A 21853-nucleotide genomic window follows, 5' to 3' on the forward strand; every position below is an offset into this window, starting at 1 on the left:
GTGTGATTATAAAGCAAACATATACATATATCGGTTTAAGTGTGCTATTGCCTGCATTTTCTATCAAGAATGCTGATTAAGAGGTGGAGTATACACTCATATTTATTGTGACTTCTGCAATCCTCACGAACATTAATAGATCAAAAGTCTAAAGACATCTAACTGATTTACTTAATTTACTGCTGTGCCAAGTCTGATTACTAATGACAGACAGCTAGAGATCATGCTGTTCCTACGGTTACCGCCTCTAGGCCAGACTTGTTAAAAGATACTTAGTTGCCTAAATAGACAGATAAGTGTGGGGTAGGATTTTCAGGATCTCTGGCTGCCGCATGGCCCCTGGTTTCAGGAGCAGGTAGGCACCGGGCATGCTGAAAATCCCGCGGGAAGCCCACCTGCATTTTTAGGTGCCTAGCTACCTTTTGAAGTCAAGTTCTTTCCTCTTTGCTTTTCTACACCTATTTCCCATCAGCCCTTTATGGTACGGTAGTTTTCCCCCAATTCTTTCCATGCTGATTGATTGACCAAAATGCAGCCCCATGCATCCAGCTCACAACCCAGATGGCGTTCCCTCTGGGGAGTTGTGGGCCAGGCCCCCTGCTCACCTGGCAACACCTTCTGCCGGAGGTTATACCATATAAAGGAGGAGGGTTTGGGCCCTTGTCTTCAACATCCCTAGCAAGTGCTGCAGTCACTGTCTGTTGCTCAATTAGCATTTAATAATGCATTGTAGGATAAAATTGCTCCAAAAGATGAGACTAAAAAAGGGAAGCAAACCCTCTCTTGCCAACAGGTGTTATGGAAGAAGCCATTGCTGAAGCCCCTGCTGAAATTTACGTTCAATGTGAAGTAGAAGACCAGAGCATGAGGGATACTCAGTACAGAAAAACCTGGTGGCCAAGGTAATATCTTGGGAATAAAGGTCAATTTGTGATCTGAATAAGACAAAAACAGCTTTTTCAAAATTACTTTTTTTTCCCCCTAGAAAAGTAAATGCTTTACCAAAAAGTGGTTGGCTATTTTCAGTTGACACATGCATAGGTTTGTGAGAAGGACTTTCTTCTGAGAGAAAATGAGGACTTTTCTGTAAACTCAAATATGGTTTTTGCCTGGCTAAGCCATTTCCCATCTACCTCTGTTTTCCCTAAGAAACAATAACATAATTTAAGGAAACCTTGGTTCAGGAAAGCACATGTTACTCTCCTCCCCTGCCTCCATTTGGATATTTAACTCAGGTCTGTTAGATACTGTTGACTATAAAAAGAAGTTAAAATGTTTCAAAGTAAGAGAAGACTTGAATCGTTATTGACTGGAAGATTTCCAAAGGAAGATGAAAGCAATGCTCCATTAATATTTCTAATGTAAAAACACATCTAACAAACTTTTTTTTTTTTTTTCTGGTTAGTAAAAAAAGGATCCTTGCTGTGAAAGTAAGAAAACATTTATTGTAATAGCAGATGTATATGAAGTAGAAAATGGTTTATATTTATGAATGAGCTGTAAATATGTATACTATACATTTGTAATCCAGTTTAATGTGCACTGGAAAATTTTCCAAAATTTTTTTATGAAAATTAGCAAAATGCCATGAAATGATGATACAGTTCTAAAAGGAAAGAAAACCTGAAAAAGGTAATGGATAGTTTGACATGTTTTCTGTTCTTTTACTGATACCATTTAGTGTTTTCACATGCTGAAATATATAAACAACCTATTACTCACAGCCTGAACAGTTATCTTCAGTTACTACATTCTGAAATTTTGCTACTATTCTAGTGAAATACTTTTTAACATAGAGATCTACATTTAGATCTTTATGTGAAAGGTAACACAGTCCAGTAACCCCATTCAGAATTTTATCGAGGTTCAAAATCATTGTTTGGGTTTGTTTTGTTTGACCAAGCTAAGTCTATAATAAATCAGGCCCCAAATCTTATTCATGCTATGGTTAGATATAAATGAGTGAATCTGTGCCCTTCAACAGCACGTCACACCTCTGTCTCAGAGCTGCAGCTAGTGTCTATCTCTATACATGTTTCAAAACGTAAAGTACTATCATGAGCTTCAGATCCTATGTCCTTAAAAGGATGAAGTGTTGAGACTCGGCTGTGTCTCAACTCTCTGTTTTTCACTTGGCAAAATAGCCTAGTGATAAGGGAGATTATCCTAGAAGTTAAAGAGTTAAATTCTAAGCCATCCTCAGCCTGAAGTGATGCGAACACTTGTCTTCCACAGCCAGATCAAACAAAGTAGTGTTTTTCATGAATATACCTCCTACTTCTCCTGTTGAAAATGTGAAGGCTGGAAGCAGAGACTCATGAAGAGCAGGCAAAGGATGGCCTATTTCTAACCTCAGAGGGAGACACTCATTAAAACAAACAAACAAATAAACAAACAAAATCTTTGTTGTTGTTTTAGTGGAAAATACAGGAATACAGGCTTTCTCCTATGTTATTTCATCACTGCCTCATCCAACATGAAATGTCCAGCATAACTTAAGTGATTTTTGTCAAAGGATTGCTAGTATTCCAGATCACCAAGGAGGTAAGCTGGAGGTAAAGTTCGGAAAGGCCAGTTCAACATGCACCCTGCAACAAAACCTGATACAATCTAGGAGCTTTTCTCTATACAAGAACTCTCAGTAAGACAGTCAACCTTGGCAGGAGGATATGACTGATGACATATCCTCTCCACGTTTCCATGTTGTCTAACAAAAGCTTCCTGATTAAGATGCTGGTTCTTGCCAATGTTCTTTGAGCTGCATAACTCTCCTTACCCAAGCACAGGATTCAGGTGTCAGGAAACTGAAGAGCCCTATAACTTGTGGATCTGGTTTGGGATTTAGCATTAGTGGAATGTTTATATAGAGTAATTCAACACCATGGAGATGTATCTGAGGTAACCTGAGCTAATTAGACCAAGCACTGCACTATCACGGTAACATTTTCCCTGGGACCTGAAATAATCCAGATATCTCTGCAGAGAACTGCCTTGGGTCATGAGCATGGGAAGACACTGCCTAATCTTGACTAGAGGGTCTGCCCAGGACTAGCACACTAGCTGTGCTAATGGAGAAACCACAGCCTCCTCCTCCTCCTGTTCCCACGCGGCTGCCAGGGAGATTTGTTCTGAGGCAGCTGAGAGAGAACAGAGAGAAGAAGAGAGGGGAAACTGGGTGCAGAAGACAAAGCCTATCAGATCTTACCTCCTACTCAAAGGTACAGCCCATAACCATTTACACCTCAAGGGAGTTGCCCATCTGTTAGGGACTTCCTGCACTTGCTTACTTATTCAAGGTCACAAAGGGTTGTCATGACAAAAAAGGGAATTTAATCTTGTTGATTGAATCTCCAAATCCCAAGATCACAAACTAAAATTAGTGGGTACCAGAGATGGGACAACAGACGTTGCCTGGAATGTGGACAATTTTTCTGATTTTGAAAATGGATGTTCTGTTTGTTTGGTTTTGCTTTATTTTTTAGCTTTTCAAGACTTTCAGATTTCAGTTTGAACCAAAAGTATAAGCACAGAAATATTACAGGAAAATCTGTCCTTATTAGATCTGCAACCCAATATTCAATATTCTTTATTTCTTAACAAGTAACATCAGACCAGGATGAACACCTGATAACTTATTCATCATGTATTATATAAAAAACCCATAAAGTTTATCACATTATTCAAATAGTATTCAATACACTTTATTTCAGCAAGGAAATGAATAAGCATCTGACTGATTGGGATTTTATCAAACCAGACCTTCAAATTCATACACCATGTGTATTCTCTGCAAATATATGGGGATAATTTAAAACAGCTCATAGAACAAGCTGTACCTGAGCAATCTTCTCTGATCCATATGTCTGAACTATGGATTTGGAAAAAAAGGGAAGATAAAATTAGGAAAAACAAGTATGGAGAAACTGAATTGAAACTTCTCTGAAAAGACAGATTTGAATAATATGCAAACAATAAGACTGTAAGTAAATTAATTGACTGTATAGGGAAAATTTTCATATTAATAATTTATAAAAAACAATAATTCTAAACTAAATTCTGATGAAAATGTGCTTGATAAGGTTTAATACTGTCCTAAAAACGTTTTAGGTAAATAAATACAATTTTTATTATTATCTGCTGTAATAAAAAGGGTGGCAATTTCATGTAAGGACTTTGTTATGATCAGTATAGAAAAGAAGAATAAGCAGGTAAGAAAGAGTGTCTGAATTAAAACAATGCTCAGTTTCAGAGCAAAATTTCTGCATTCTTTTGATCAGTGTCATCATGTATGAATAGTGAATTCTGTAATAGTTGTGTAGGAGAGTTGAATTTGGGAACTACAGTGGATTGAATATACCAGTTATCAAGATATTCATGTATTCATTTACTTTGTATTATGATAGGTTATAAATAAGCATAAATTGTTGAAAAAATGATTCCCTGTAGGCATTTAAATGTTATTCAGTCTACAGGAACAAATTTAGTAAGACAGATATCCGTTGTGTAGCAAAGTTCTTGTGCATTATATTGCTGACTGAACAATGGAACTTCCTCACTAATTCTCATTGAAAGTTATAGTTTATAATGAAGAGCAAAGACACTGCAATGTGTGTAGCTTGGTTTGGTGGTGGTGGTTTTTTTTTTTTTCTTCTTCTTTTTTAATTTAGGCTTAGCCCTTTAACAAGTGTTCTGAGGACCTCTCAGATTCAGTGTGCTCCTCTCTATCTTGCTGTATCCCACAGAGCTGCTTTAGTTATCCACAGCCACTGCAAAATGCTCCCCCTTCTCCTTTGTATTGTCTTATACTTTATACTGCAAGCTAGCTTGCACAACATCTGTGGGAGTATATTATACTCTTTAGATACATTCTCATATTGAAAACACCCAGTTCTTTCATCTACAAATTCTATATACACATAGATGGCAAAAGTCTTATTGTTATGCTGAAATAACCCTTAACGCAGTGCAAATAAGGAAAAATGCAAATAAAAGTTGTTATTTATAAAAGAGAAAAAAAATGAAAGAAAATGTTTGATCTATTTGTAACAAGATTCAGTAGGAAAGTCTTTCTCTAACCAGTTGACTTATTGTAGATGTTTTCTCAACATGGCCTTTTCCAGAATTTTGCCTTTTTACATACCTTGCAGCATTTCAAGTTCAATTAACTAAAGATAACCTCTCCTCTGATGGGAAGATCATAGTTACTCCTCTCTTTGCAGGTCTCTAGGAAATCTGGGCAGATTAAATCTCCCTCTTTCCCTCCTGTCTCCTCCCTCTCCATGAGAAAAAAAGTGTGTTTCTGTCAAGTGAATTCAGGTGAGAAACTTCCTGCTCCTATAACCAAATTAAGCATTTCCTAACTACTTTGGAAAGGCAACTAATCAATTACAACTGTCAGATAAGGAATTGTCCTCTGATATTGTCTAGCCATACAAAAACTCTTGGATTCAATTTCTTCCCTTTTGTTGCCAGTTCACCTGCTGAACCATATATTTTCTATTGATCTATAGATTAATAAATGAACTTGATTCAAGCATTTAACTAGGAGAAGTGTTTACAGTTCATTATTGTTTGAGATATGATATAGAAGTAATCTATCATTTTGGAGGGACAATAGGTTTCAGGTGATTGACTTCCAAAGCCTTCCATCCAACAATACCACAGCAAGTATATTTTTTGACCTTTTTAAGAAAGATACATTGCAAATAACAGGGTTAAAAATAGTATTTGATAGTTGTTCCCTTGCTCCTGCAATTCACTGCAGTACATTTGACTAGCACAGGCTAACAAAGAGATGAGTGATATCAGAAGCTGACAACCTGACTGCGAGTTCATCCTCATGTTGTTGCAGCATGGAGAAGTTGAAGAGTGAATTGGGAAAAGCAATCAATATACAAGGTATCTGTCATCCCATCTTTAAATGATGGGTAGAACAATAGTGATCTGTTCTGCTAGGGGAAGTTTGGATCTGAAATTTTAGAAACATTAGAAGACATGGCACTGCTGAATTAATTTTGGTTTTATCTTTTTAATAATACCTGCATTGTGACTGCAGATTAATTTTCTTCCATTATTCTCCAATGTGAACAGTTTGGCTGTGGTAGTAAGAGTTACAGTAATGCCCCACCAATGTGTTTTCTCACTTATTTCAAAGGATAATTCTCAAAATGATTGGATGTTCAATGTCTGTGGTAGCTGCAATTTCCTGAATGAGATGTGGCTTCATTGTCAGAAACTCTCAGGGTCCAAACTAATCTTGTAAAAGCTTCTTAGCCCTTTTTGAATGTTCATTTATTTATATGGAAAACATATTAATACAAAAATGTTGATAAGGAATCAATTTCAAAAGATAACAAAAAAACAAAATGCAAGACCTTTTTTCTGTTGCCTCAGCTTCTTTGTTCTGTCTTCTCTGCCTATATGACTATTAGAGCTATACAGAAGGCAATAAACTCTTATTTATTTAAGTATTCAAGGAAGCCTTCTGAATTTCCCTCATAATTGCTGTTTCTGATGAGATAATCTTGTATGTTTTGATCTCTAATATAAGAAAGGATACCAGAAATAGAGATCTTCTAAAACTATGCAAGATGAAAAAAAAAGTCTTTTTAAACTGTTTCTTTATGTCTGCATTCCTTATATGAGGAGGAAAAAAAAAGTTTGCCAGTCAGCTACAAACACTCATCACCAATGCAGCTGGTGATTGCAAAGGATGTTAAGAGAACTTTGATCCTAACTCTTTCTTTTGAATGGGAATTCATGAAAACATTTTAGCGTATTTAAACTCTAAGGATATGAGTAACTTGACTGATCTGCTCTCCTGCTTAAAACTGAGCAGTTTCTCAAACACTTTGTTGAATTGGGTCCTTATAGCATAGCAAATCACTAATATCGCTACTGATGCTGCTACAACAATTCCAGAATAAAGGTAATTTGAAAGAAGAAGAGTCAGGTTGATATTTATAATTTCAAGTATGTTGCTCATCACAGCTGAGTGTTCTTAGTACATTCAGAAAAGAAATAGCACGATACTGAATTTTTCTTTCTTGGGTCCTTTGAACATTAGGGAAAATTCAGACAGGAAAGATTACTTTTATTGGATTCAGTGCTGTTGATTGTGGGGCATAAATACTCTTTTATATTTGGACAATTAAATTTCAAAAAAAATGTTTTAACAGTTCCTCGCAAAAGACTTTTTAGACTACAGCTGCCTCATAACACTGTCCAAACATTGAAAAGCCATCATCAAAGACTTAAATAAACTGTTAATTTTTCTCTTTTCCTTCAGTAAAAGGTATGGGAGAAGGAAAAAATAATCAGGCCCAATTTTTATTACAGCCTAACTGAAGACAGGAGACTTCTTATTCCCCCAAACCAATAGCCTCTGGGTTACAGGACAGAGCTGAAACTTATGCCCTAGGATTTTGTTTTTTAAAAATGCTATATACATGTCTCCACACAGAAGTGTACAATAAACAGATCTAGGATCACAGGTTTTATCAATTAATAACATATATGGAATAATTATATGAAAAATCTTCTCACATCCTGAGATCCAGGAGTAATACTTGTTTTCTTACATGAACTATTTCTTCCAAAACAAAATATCCTATTAGAGTGTGACCATTGTTCATTCAAGGTGCATACTAGAAATTCAAATTCTGATGGATTCCATATTTAGCCAAGGGAGTACTGTTTTCCTCCATATGTTCGAAGGAGGAGTGACACACAGCATAAGAATGTGTGAAGGAGTCCTTTGAGCAATATAAAAGTTTTCCATGGCAACAGCTTCTAAAAGATGATGAGACCAATCCTGTAGAGATGGTGCCTGAGGACACATCCATTTTAAGATGATAACATGCTTAGCACTCATTACTAGATGGGAACATGGTTCCTTGTGCAGTCTAAAGCCATCCAGATTTGGAAACTAGCCCAGAAGGTAGCTGGCTGGGCTGAATGGATAAATTCACTTTAATAATTTGAGAAATTGGCTTCGTCATACTTTCCCCAGAAAGGGTACAGTTTTGAAAGATGCATTCACCAATAATGAAAGACTGTCCACCTTCTCACAGTTTTCTATGCATAAACAAGAAATGTTTTCTCATCGTGTCTTTAAAGCAGGTTGGGATCATATAAATATATTGTGAATATAGGAGCTCTAGAAATTTGCAGTAGTATGTCTAGAATGGATATACAAATTGTCTGTATGTCAATGAAAAATGATTATTCTTAAAATCAGCAATAATCTTGAAGAGTGATAAATGATATTTTCTGTTAGAATCTTTGTCTTGAATTTAAATACCGTAGAGTAAACTTCAAAGCTAGTTCTTGTAGAAAGCTGTTAGATTATCACAAAAAGCAGAGAGAATGTTACACAGAAGCTGTAGTGAGTATATTCACTGTGTACATCCCACTTACTTCAGATTTAGAAGTGCAATAAAGTCAGCTCTTCAGAGGAATGGAGAATATGTAAATAAAGGGTCCTTTTGGAAAAACTTTTCTCTCTCTTTCTATAAACTAATCAGATTATAAAGAGTAATAAAGCCATACTTTCAGTAACTGTACAATAGATGCATTTTCTTTGCTTTACCTTTATTTTTAATAGATTAACATCATCACTGATTGGTCATTGCAGCTATGCTTACATGTAAAGCATCTTAATAAATCAGGAGCCAATCTAACTCATAAAGCTCTCATTTTAATTCACAGATAAAGTCTATATAATTTGGGGAGGGGGGAGGGAACTGCAACTTTATAGTATTGTTCTGTAAAATCAGATGAAATGCTTCATTGGCTTCTCTACTAGACAAAATGAGACATTGTCCATTTTAGGAGAGGAGCTTTTTTAATTATCTTTAAGAGTTTATCCTGTTTGGTCTCATTTTGATGTCATTTCTGGAAGGTTCATATAATCCTGTTGACCTCCAGCCCTGCAGTGGTGCTGAATTGAAAGCTTGTTTTTCACTTAGAGCTACTTCAGTGAGTTATTGGGATCTGTCCTGATTTTTTGAAACTGTGAAAACAAATTGTACGTAGTGCTGCCATGGCTTGTGCAGAAGCACAAAGCAGGAGTAGGAATAAAGTGCCTTTTTCTCCCTGTCTGCACTGTGCATAATATCAACTATAGCTTGACAAGAAAGAGGGGATGCAGCAGAGAGAACTTAATTCCTCCTTCTACTCTTTTGACTATAGTAGAAGTAGTATATCTGTATCAGTAGTAGATTACCAGTTCACCAGTCCAGTTACTCTTTGATGTAATAACCTGAATTGGGCTTGGAAAGTACAGACTACAGAAAGAAAGAATATGGAGGATGTGCTAAAAAGTTGATCCTATGCACTTGGCCAGAATGCCAGACATAATCACTCCTTAAATGAGAAACTGGTTTATTTTACCAAAGGGTGAACTATCTTCATGTTATTACCCTACATGTAGTACATGAAAACACGGAGCAGTAACAAACTGTGAAAGAAAGAGGCTGATTGTCACAATCTTGGTCAACAACTGGTCAGCAACAAATAGTATCAGTGTGACACCCTCCACTAAAAGCAGATGTCAATTCATGACAGACCTTTGAAACAAACCTAGAATTACAGGTTGAACTGGTCATGTTAGTCATTTCTGTGAGCCTTGAGGAAATCCTTTTTGACTAAATTATTGTCAGGTAATGGCTCACTTTTACTCCTTTCTCTTATGTCAGCTGGTTTCTTCTCAAGTTCTGCTCCCAATGTTAGATTTTGGTAAAGAAATTATGCTGTAAATCTTCTATTTCTTTCTAGTATATAAAATTTGAATAGTTTTGCTCCATGCTGTGTGCTTTTTCAGTTTACTGTTAGCATTGAAAGAGCATTCACATGGGATTTCATCATTTCAGAGTGCATCACACTATAATACAAAACTATGAGATCTCCTTTTTGCCAGCTCTGTTGTGTACTTTTCAGACATTCAACCACAAACAAAAATCATTTCATTAGTGTTTCCACCATAAATAAACAAGCTAACAAGTAATTTCCATTTTCGCAAAGTTTAAGGTACTTAAAGGAACTATTTGGTTAAAAACACACAATATAGCTTTCAAAGCAATCCTTTACTACAATGTTTTGCTGAAATCTCTCCCCATTTTTAGTCCTGTTTATGGATTATTTCATAAAAGGTCAGTAAACAATCATTTTTTATTTTTTTAGAGAAAAGTGGTAGGGAAGAAATTCAACTCATGCTGCAAATGACCACTAGCATTATTAATGCTCAAAGACATATGGATTTAATGTGTCAGTCAATTTCTTTTCGAGTGTTGGGTGCCTGGAAAACATTGCTATTCTGCTTCTGCTGACATTTAGACAGTTACTGCATCGTGCCAAATGTGATGTCATCTCTATGACTTGCTTTTCGAAAAGATAACACACAGTTATAGGGCGGGCCTGCAAGATTGTACTACTGTAACAGCGCATTGACTCAGCAGAGGTAGTTGAATCTTTCTAACCTATCCATAAGACTGTTCCATACCTCAGCGGAGTAGCAGAGATACAATTATAGATAGTGAGATCTGGGTACAAGGTTTAAAGGGGGATATGTCAGTAAAAAAGTCTGTTTCTTAAAAATTAGTCAATTTAAAACAAAACAAAACCTGATAAGTAGACAATATTCCTTTAAGTGGAAACAGCAGCAGAATTCAAGCACAAGTATTTCATTCTAAAAGTAATAAACGTGAGGAATAAGTTGTCAGGTAAGCCCACTGAAGCACATACTATAAATGAATTTAAGAGACAGCTAGAAGTTTTTATAGAACTAGAGGGGGAATTAAAGACAGTAACAAAGCAGGAAGACTAGGCTGAACTAACACATATAAAAGACAAGTTTTCTAGCTCTTTTCCTCTCCAGCATTTCTTTATGTTCATTACAGAGTGCATCTGGTACTTGTTATTTATGTTTGAGAGGAGAAGAAAAAAAGAAGTTGTTTCAATCACATTATCCCAGAGGTCCCAGCAGCTTCACCTTTATATCACTTATGGACAGGAAAAGTCCGAAAAATGGAAGTGAAAGTTGAGACTTTGACTTTACCTAATTTGACATACTAGGAAGCTAACAGTGCACTGAGAACCACTGGTAGGTCATCGGGGAGAAAACACAGAGGATATAGGCTGATCTTACCTCCTCCGTACTGTGTTGAGCCATATTTTGTGCGTTGTTTTTACTCTGCAGTGTTGTCAGAGTCCTGCAAATGCATCAACAGCTTTTCACAGTGGGTCTGATCCAGCTCTCATCAAAGTCAATAGGAAGACTATTACTGACTTATCTTGAGCTGGATAATTTTAGCATGTGGTCCATTATGTGAAGAGCAGAAAAAGTAGTGTAGCTGGTTGAAATACTTTGAACAAAAGGATTTTTTTTGTGAAAACCAATGTTGTCAACATTTTTCATTCATCTTAGCAGTTGAATTTTGTTTGTTATTCCTAACTTTTAATAAAAACATACACCAATAATTATCTATGTATTTTATTTACCAGAAACAATTATGCAAAACTGAGTAAGAGCTTATTCAGTTTCAACTTAAATAGTGATTTGTTTTTATAAAAATTCCTTTTCTTCACTAAAAAAGTCTGAAGTTTTCTAAAATAGTAGTTGTGTTTCCATTGTGAGGTGAAATAAAAAAGAAACTTTGAAAGTTCAGCTTTCTCAGTTGCTCATGTCTCAAGCAACTTTCATAAAAACAGCTTTTCTTAACTGGCAGTTTCAGGAGTTAGAGTATAATAATAATTCCATTCTCTTCAGATTTTGCTACTGAAACTTGACAACTACAATGATTTTTAATGTTTGGGATTTATATATCCATACATGTGGCTTCTAAACAAAGTTATTCACCTATATATAGATATATGGATGGCAAAACCTGAACACATCATTCTTAATATTTTTTGATGTTCCTGTCTCAAGCTTTCTACCTATAAAGTACAGAAGTAAAGATCAGCATATATGCCCGCAGGTATTTGCTTATATTTACTGTAGCTCATGTACAGTGTCAAACAGTCTGGGCAAAATATACAAATACTTTTTTTCTCTGTATGGAATTAAAATTTTATCTGTTGGACTGTTTTTATTGAACAGTGAAGTGAAGCATTCCACTGAACATGGAAAAAATGAATTAATATAATGGAATTTTATGTGTTAATAAGCAATAAAATGATGTCTTGGATTATGAATAGCAAGAAAGCTAAAGAGAAAGGAAAATGAAGTATTATTTTGAGTTCTTATTACCCAAATTCAATGCACCTGCTTTTCCATCTATTGTCAAAAGTACAAAATGGAAGTGCTGTAATAGCTGTTTGTAGCCAGATATTACGCACCTCCAATCCTCATATTGTTACTTGGTAGTTGTCTAACAGTATTTTGATGATGCTGCGTGATGCTGAAACTTGTGATGGCATAAGATGGTAGTGAAAGAGTCTAAAATGTCAGTTGGGGATTGGCATAACTATGGGCCCACCAGGCATTTTCACAGGTAATAACTCGGCAGTGACAAGAAATTGTGAGAGTGGCCTTTGGAGATTGTTTAGTTTTGCGTCACTGCAGAATCCTTCTACGGAGGCCACTTATACAACTTGTAGTTCAGTAGGTGTGCAAAGCACCTGCATCATACTGCAGGATCTAACATGAAATCAGAACTACCAACTACTGTTTTAACAAGAAAAAATAATGTCATGAGGGACCCCTCCAGATACTACTTACCTCAAAATAGCGCATTGCAACATCGTTCTAGTTCAGAATTTAGATTTCAGGGCATATTAACTATTTTCAAGATTTTGATCTTTCTGAGTCTAGCCAACAATGACCGTTTAGTTTTGTGAGATCATAAATATTTATGGATATGACCAGGAAAAGTGACTGCAGAAGTAGGTTTCCCCACTCAAAATTATGAAAGTTTATTATTTCATTTTTTTCAGAAGTAACACATTCATGTATTTATAGCATACCTATCTAATAGCATGCATATTTTAATCTGATTTTCCGAATGTATGCAAGACAAATACATATGTATGCATTTTGCAGATGCAGTGATTTTTTATAATTAACTTCTAAGCCCATTCTAAAATAATAATACATTGTGTTGGATTTCAGTATGCAAAAATATTTGAAATTCAAATGTTTTGCATAATTAAGGATAGATCATTATTACAACTTTTATGAAGATTCAGTAGTTACATGGTAAACCATACCAAAAAAAAAAAAAAAGAAAAAGAAAAAGAAAGCTTTGCTCCTTAAGACTGAATGGTGATCAAAATGTGGCAAACTGAATATGAACTCTAAATGAGCCATATCTGATTATCCCTACTCATACGGGTTGTTAGAGTCACAATGTACAAATAGCTGGCTGCAAGGAACCGAGGGAAGGGAGTAAGGAACTCAGACCCTGGAGACATGTTTGTAGAATGAAAGTGTATGACAGATTCATTATACTTAAGTTAAGAGCCTTGCCTCAGCAGAGTTCCTCTCAAATCTTTGGAAAAGAGGGAGGGATGCACTTTCCAGTGCTGTGGTGATATTCATGAGAAACTGGCAAAGGACTAGCTGGGAGGAGGTCTGAGCAGGTGCCTCACTGTCATCTCTGGAATTGTTAACCTGGTTAAGATCTTTCTCTGGAGGTATTCTCTGCAGTAAAGGAAGTCCCAGCCAAGTGGAGTCTGAACTTTGGTGTCTCAGCTAAGTACTTAAGGTTACTATAGTGAATCTAGGCCTAAATATTCTTTTTTTTAAAAGTATATTAGAACATTTTCCAAATATTATCTAAAATCTTATTCAAATATATGGAGCTTCTTTTCTTGTGCTTGGGTTTTTTGTTCGTTTGCTTGTTTGCTTCAAGCAAAATTTGTGGTTCTAATAAGTGAAATAGAGAGATATTAACATAGCCCTCAGACTATCTCAGACAATTTATAAAAAGACCCAGCATTGTAGAGTAATAAATGAAGAATTTCAACAAAGACAACACACTTTTTTAATAAAATAAATATAATATAAATAATATAATTTATAATGATTTATATTATATTATTTTATATATTAATTATAATTTATAATCACATAAATAAATACAATGTGATCATGTGCTAAAGATCAGAGCTGTAGATACAAATACAGTATATAGCCATATATATTTCTTGTGCAGCTGTGAACCCTGAATCAGCTGTGACTATCCCCCTGAACACGATTCCATCCCTGTGGGCCTACTGCTCTTCTTACATTCTGGTTTCCCCAGCCTCAATAGACGTTATTTTGAAATCATGCTTCCTTTTTAACCACTTGAGATATAATGTCCCCGCTATGATTTTCTGTGGTCTGAGTTTCAGGGTGAGCACCCAGGTTGCAGACAGGTTTTAAGCCCAGTGATCATTTCAGTAAGTTCTTTCTTACAAAGAATTGTTCGGTTTGATTCCCAGCGTTAAGAGGCTATAGTAACCTGACTATATGGATAACCAAGAGCACTGATAAAATGGAAGTCTGGGTAGTCCGGGTCTGTTCAGAGGTGTAGCTGATGTCTTTAATGGCTAATGCTACCATCGCCACTGTCATACCTCCTGACTTCTCCCTGCTCATGGCTGCGGATATTAGCTGGGAGGAGAAGCAGCCCTCCGGCTACCTGACAACAAGCTCTACAGTGGTATCTTGTGGCCCCATTCAAGGTCTGCAAACCCCAAATACAGCGTTATACCAAGCTGAGAGGAAGCATGACAAGCATGCCAAAAGCGTAAGCTTTGTGTAAAACACAACATGGGTCACATTTAGAAACCCCAAATAACACAATCCTGGCTTTATAATTTGTGGCTACCAGCTCAATACCGCTCACTGCTGTTGCTAACACAGGCAACTACTGCCAAAGTATCAGTTCCTCGGTATGTGTACTACAGTGTTACACCATACACTTGATCTCTTGTGCATTTTAGTTCTTATTTGTCATGCCTTGTTTCACATGTCCTCTGCTGAAGTGCTTCAGTGAGCCTGGTGGAGTTAAATAATATGAAATATAATTCCATGTGGTAAATCAAGCTCAAAATATGTAAACAAAACACTATAAAAACAAAATATATGGGGAAAAAAAAAAGGATGGGAATTAAAGCCAACAGAGAGTGAGAAGAGAGAGAGAGAAAGAAACAATGTATTATGAAAGTTTTATCAATGTAGGTTCTGAATAGTCATAGTCTTCATAATGGTGAGGTTAGAGTCATCAGAGTGTATCATTTAAGATGAACACCAATGAAGCCTTTATGCCACATCACACAAAAATCAATAGAACTATTTTTGCAGTGATGATTCGAATCCTTATACCCTCTCTCAGATGTGGTAAACTACTGAGAAAACTGGAAAGTTTATTGATTTCTCTTTTTTTCTTTTTTTCAATGTGGCAAAAAATTTACATGAGAATGGAATCTGTTTTTTTTTTTTCCTTTTTTTCTCATTCTTAAAATGCTTAATGCAGCAGATACTATGAAGGTTTCTCTGACCACAGTGGACACTATATAACTTCAATAGAAAACCTATTTCCTCCAATAGGTCCTTAAAGTAAAGGCAGTTTTTTCCTACTGCCATAGTTGTCATCATCATCTTAAATCCATCATAGCTGAGGATGACAGTCCTCAATGGAAGATTGCATTGGGAATGAGTGGCTCAAGCTCTAAAGTGTAAATGACTTTACACTTAACTTATGACATGTACTTTTATTTTGCTGGTTGCTGTGGCACTGAACATGCAGGCCAATTCACTCTAGTGGCCACATTCTTTGCTTGCCTACACTTTTTTAAAAAAACCTCTGGAAGTAGTTCAGTTTTAACCTTATTTTCTTTTTACCTACAACTACAAAATATGAGTAAAATTAACTATACAGAATAACTTAAGCATGATTAATTAATATATTGTTACACTTACTGTTGGTTTTTTTTTCTGTAAACTCTCATTTCAGAATCACAGAATCACAGAATGGTTGAGGTTGGAAGGGACCTCAGGAGATCATCTAGTCCAACCCCCCTGCTCAAGCAGGGACACCTAGAGCACACTGTATGGGATCACGTCCAGGCGGGTAGAGCGCAGCTAACAGAGGCAGCAAACAGATGCAGCAGTTTCTGCAGCAGTGTTTGGGCTCTGACTAGAACTTGAGGACCTTGTTGGAAGTTGTGGGTCTTCTGAGGACCCCCAAGGAACTAAAAGGTGATTGCTGCAAACAGAAAAGGAGAAGCTAGGCAAGGACAACTGCAGGAGGCCTTAACTTCTCCTGGGAGAAGCTTTAGCTAGGAGTAGCTGATGACCTCTCTTGGTTGCCCCTGAGCAGAGGGAGTTGGGGGCCTTTGATCCAGGTGGCCCTTCATTAGGGTGGGTCAAGCACCCTGTGAGTCAGTGCTAGGGAGAGGCCTAGATAAGAGCCAGGCCCAGAGTGCTGTGAACAGATGCAGCAGTTTGTGCAGCAGTGTTTGGGCTCTGACTAGAATATATTACAGCTTCCAGGTTTGTGATTGTTTGCAATCCATTTTCAAAACATTTAAAATGTAGAGTGAAACAAAGGTAATAGTACTTCTGAATATTTGAAAATACACTAATGACATTGAATTAACTTGGCATACTAATGCTTAAACTTTAGATATCCATTGTGGAGATAAATGACTGTCTCTCCTGAATAGGAGATATGTATTATTAACTTTTTCTAAGTGTTTTAATTAGAATTTTGTTTTATACAATTCTGAAATAAATGTAATAAGGCAAGCAAACAATAACAGATCATTAAAATAAGAAATCATATTGACTGATATTTACACTCTAATATATCTAAATGAATATTTACATTCCAATAGAAGTGTAATGTGAAGTTAATAAACTACAGAAAGGATGAAAACTGTAGGAAGAAGTCATATGAAGCCATTCCTGGTAGAAGTCATATTTCATATTTCAAATGTAACATCTGTAATTTCTGTGACACCCACTTATATAATTCTTTGTTAGCAAGTCAAATTGTCAGCTGGAATATCTTACTTAAAGATCTTTCTTATCTTTACTTAACACAATGTGATCAAAAGCTGGTTAGCCTAATTGGCTGGGTGGTAGTAGTAGTAGATTGAAGTACAAGCTTTTGAAAATAAAGAGAACAGGTCAAGATCTAGTCATATGCCAAAATACTATCAAATTTAAGCTTGTTCATAGTTTTACTTAGGCAAATAAGAAGCATTTAAATGAAAAAGGATAAAATTCCTCAAACTGGAGTTTTGACAATCTGCTTCCATTGGTCTATCCAGTCTTCATAAGAGGGAAAAGATTTTTATCAAAATGCCTTTTGTAATCCCAGAAATGAAATAGATTACATATTACTAAGTTACTATTTATTACTCAAAGGTAAGCAGACTCATGTTATAAGCAGACAGAGACAAATTCTTTCCTCAAAAAGGCCTGTGAAAGCAAGTATTGCTTCAGAGCAAAGTCCACCTTGCCCAGTAATAAAAGTTCTCTGACTGTGTGGCTTGTGGAGTGGGGAAGGAGTCTGCCTTGTCTTGCTCTGGGCTGAAGCAATGTCAAGAGATCTTGGAAGCACAGTTTCACCTGGTTTCATTGGAGATTGCTCATCCCCTATCCTTCCCCCTGACAAACCAACACCGAAACTACAAGTAGGTGTTCCTCATCTGTAATCTGTATAGAAATCCTCAGAAACAAAGGCAGTGTAATTAGCAGCCTAAATAATTTCCTCATTTGAACTTGCATTTAAAATGTTCTCTGAACACTTAAAATGTTCTGTTAAGAAAATGCTGAGTGAGGACAAGGGAAAAAAGCCACATGAAAACTCCTAGTTTGTATGAGGTACAAACGTCCTTGACTCCTTGTTTCCCATTCTAACTGTGTCACAGTTGATAAATCTGTAATAGTGAAGCCTCGTGTTGTCCTATCAGAGGGCAGACAGAATGTGTCCAGATTGGAGGACGTTTGCCTGAAGATCCTATAGGATCTTCAGAGAGGTGTTACCTATTCCAGTCCTGGAAAAGATCACTTCCTCAACAAAACAATGAGAGGGGAGGGAGAGAAATAGGGAAGAAGATATCCTAAAAACTACCTTCCTTTGCTCTACCATCAGTTTCAATAACAGCAACACTCCAGCCCTACAGGGATTTTTTTTGTGTGTGTGTAGGTGAAAAAATAGCTTCTCAGAGCGCTGTTGATGTCCTTTGTCTTCAACACACCTGCATGTGGATTTCTCATGTGGAAAAAAAAGATAGTACAAGAGCATATTCCTCTGAAGAAAAACAGTTTAGAAGTAACATTATCAAAGGGTGGAACTCATTTCTCTTACCTCTTGCCATCTAAAGGTTAGACATCTGGCCGCTGTTAGGCCTCCTATTTCCTCCATGGTCTGTGAAGATAAACAGGCACCTGCAGTGATGATTCATTCCTTCCAAAATCAGTGTCTGAGACAGGGAGAATAAATCTCACTCTGCAAGGTGCTTTTCTCTAACCATTTGTTACAGAGACCCCTGAAGACTAGTCTCTAGGGTCTAGAGGACTAGTTAGTCCTGTAGTCCTAGATGACTAAATCAGATTAGATGTCTAATTTTACCAGAGTAAGCAGGATTAGATGAATTTCAACCTAAATTGCTCTTTCTTACTAAAGGAAAAAAGAAATCTCTTTGAAAAACAGGGCTTAGTTTCCTCAATCCTGTCTAGGCTTTTCAAAAAAGTTATCCTAAATATTAATACAAACCTATGGATGCTGTGGTCATGTCTTTCAACATTTTTGAAGCAACACTCAAGCAATCTGCTGTATAAATGCCTGTGCTTTTTTTCACACAGTTATAATTAAATACGTCATAATCCCTAAGCAAGGAGATTCTCAACCCTTACTGAAAGTCACTCAAAACAACCATAAGACCCATTGTTTTGGAATGTCACAAAGCAGCTTAATGTTATCGTATAGAGGTATAATGATTTTCTCCATGAAATATGATTAAAAGTGAATCTTGCTACTTACTTGTGCTTTTTCTGCTTTGTGTCTGTTCACAGTGGATTTAATGCATGTGTCAAACCAGTAATGCGATGAAGTAATAATAGCTTCACACATACTGACAGTTAACAGGAAGTTATATAAGGCAATGAAAACAGGGATCTATATTATTGTTACACTATTTCTGTTTTCCCCAAAAGATAAAATAAATAAGATGTTGCTCTGTAAAAATCTGTAGTTTCAGATCAGTTAAAAAAGCTTTTTAAATGGATAATATTGTGTAAGTATAATTTTTGTACTCACAATACCTTAGATTTTGGTACCTTGTATAACTTTACATGTGTCTTCCAGTTACATTTGGTGTTCAGAGGTAATTTTGTACTTTGGGAGTACCAGCCTGGATGTCTTTATTTCTTTATTTCATTTTCCCTCAAAATCCTGTCCGCAAAATCTTCATTATAGAGACTTTTTGTTGTCAAGGAGAATTCAGATGGATTTGATTTGCAGTGTATTATCATTTTGATAGTCTTCCTGCAATATTTTCATCTCTTACCAAGACTTCCTAGCTTTGGAAGGTTCTTCATGTGGTTTGGACTGTTTTTTGTTCATATGGTCAACTCACTCACATTCAGGTGCTGGTAGGTAAATATAGCCAACCTGGTTTTAGGAATCTCAGGATCAGGCTGGAGTCCACATCTTGTTCAAAGAAAAATCTGTAGGAAAGATTACGAGACATTTGGAACTGCTTTGTTATTCTTAGCTGATTGAACTATTCATCACAAGACATTTATGTGCTGAATGTAGCCTACTATACTGTCTCTGTGAACAGATGGAAATTTGTATACATTTGTTTCTCAGAACTGCTCCACTAGTTACTGCAAATATATTCAAGCTTTGGGATTTTTTATGAACTATAGAAGAATATTCAGTCACTAGCATAATATGTGCAATTCACTATTTAAGCTTTTGATTGGTCTCCAAACCAACATAATTCTTGCACTCCTAAATTTTAAGCCCAGAGGGACTGTCATAATGTTTAAGCTTACCTCCTGCTTACAGCTGGGCTGCTCTTTACCCAGAATAGCCTTAGGATTGATCTCAGAATGTAGATAATGGATATGAGCTATTATGAAATAGTAACTTTTTTTTCTCTAATACTTTTTAAGTTGCTTCCCTTAAAAAGATATTTTACCTCTTCTTTGTGTTTTAAAGAACAAATTGAGTGGCTTGGAAACCTGCTCTACCTGCTTTTTAGGCTCCTGCTATACTGGTATCCACAGCCACACAGATCTGTCCATCCCATGCTTGCTTTACACGTCACTCTAGGGGATCCACTAATTTGTATGCTGCAAGCGAGCGAAGCAACCCAGACTATTTACGGTCCAGTGTGCAGTTTAACCCAGACACTTGACTTTAAAGGCAGGCTGTCTGACTCAAACTTGAACATTAGGCAAGTGTAAATGAAACTGAGTTTGGCAGGTTACTTTATAGGATTAGCCCTTCTCTAAGCCTGTGCAGAACTGTGACTGAATTTCCCATCATGTGAGCTAGCGTGCACTATTCTTGACATTGATTTGATTTCTCTTTTGTTAATATTTTCTTTGGTTGTCACTTTTAGCAATATTATCTGTAGCAACAACTATATGGCTTTTACAAGGGCTATAAACAAAAGAGTGCATTTTTAATACCTTCTACAGCTAATAGTTATTGGTAATTTTTCCTTATTCCCAACAGTAATATTTCTTTTTAATGAAGGCTCTGACAACATTATCCACACTGAATATTCTCATTCATTTCAACAGGTCTGCCTACGCAGTGAGGTAATTCTCAGATTTAATAAGGTTATTAGAACAGTGCACTTTTGATATGGTAATTAAAATACAAAATAAAAGTTATACAACAACCACTGAAGAATTTTTAAAAAGGAAAAAAAAAAGCCAAAGATTGCAGACTTTGGATAACATATTAAAGACAATTTCTAAATCTAGAGTCAGATTTTTGTTGTTACAATAATGTCTAAATGAGGCAGGCAATGTCATGGCTGTATTGTACTAAGTGCTACACAAGCACAAGGAGAGCAATTCTAGAAAAACTGGTTGGCTATAAGATGCCTCACAAATAAAAAAGGTGTCCAAAAAAGTTTCTAAAGTTTATTCTAAAGCATAATGAGATATGTGAGGCTGTATGAGATTTGAGGTCCTGAGGATACCTGAGGATAAAAGCTATCTAATGAAAAGACACTAAAAAAATGCTAATCTGTTGTAACACATTGTGTCTCTATCAGTCTAATGCCTTGACTATAAGCCCATCTTTCCAATCTAACATCAATAGTAAAATCTGTATTAGAGTTAATAAAGTTATGAATCACAGCTCATTTCTTCTGAATTAAGTACTAGAGAAAGACAACCACTTCTAAAATGTATATATAGGGTTGCTCTAACTCCATTTGTACAGCTGTCATTTAAGACCAGGAGGGAAGAAAAGTGTTTTAGCAAAAAGTGTTAGCCATTCACAGCCTTTTATCACAACTTTTACACCCCAGAAAATGAAAACTCAAATGTCCTTGAAAGTTTTCTTGGAAGCCTAAAATTCCTTACTGTGCTCAGTTACTGACAGGGACTGTTTCAGTGCATCTGTCTTTCTGAAATCAAGATTAGAGACCAAACAAGGAATGAACAGGAAGGCTTCCATTCTGATGGTTACAGTGAAAAATTTTACAAGTACATAGCTCCATTTATCTTTGAGGTGCTGTCAAAACAGTCTAATTAACTACTAGCATTCTAGGTTAGACAGCTCTTTCTAACCATTTTGAGCATCAGCTGTGTCTCATATGGGCATGTAAAAAGGAATAAACAACAGCATATTTTTCTAGCAAAATTTCCACAGTTGAACATTAA

At 36.1% G+C, this 21853-nt stretch overlaps 1 long non-coding RNA gene across 1 annotated transcript in view; it reads left to right on the forward strand.

The window, feature by feature from the left end:
- Window positions 1-864: 864 nt before the first annotated feature.
- LOC136991687 (uncharacterized) overlaps window positions 865-21853 on the forward strand; it is a 30400-nt gene continuing 9411 nt past the window's right edge. The window contains exons 1-2 of the long non-coding RNA XR_010883907.1: window positions 865-902; window positions 5220-5316. This is a non-coding gene — a long non-coding RNA (uncharacterized lncRNA). The remainder of the gene's footprint in view (window positions 903-5219; window positions 5317-21853) is intronic.

The sequence above is a fragment of the Apteryx mantelli genome, chromosome 3 (genome assembly GCF_036417845.1).
Source record: "Apteryx mantelli isolate bAptMan1 chromosome 3, bAptMan1.hap1, whole genome shotgun sequence".
Classification (NCBI taxonomy): domain Eukaryota; kingdom Metazoa; phylum Chordata; class Aves; order Apterygiformes; family Apterygidae; genus Apteryx; species Apteryx mantelli.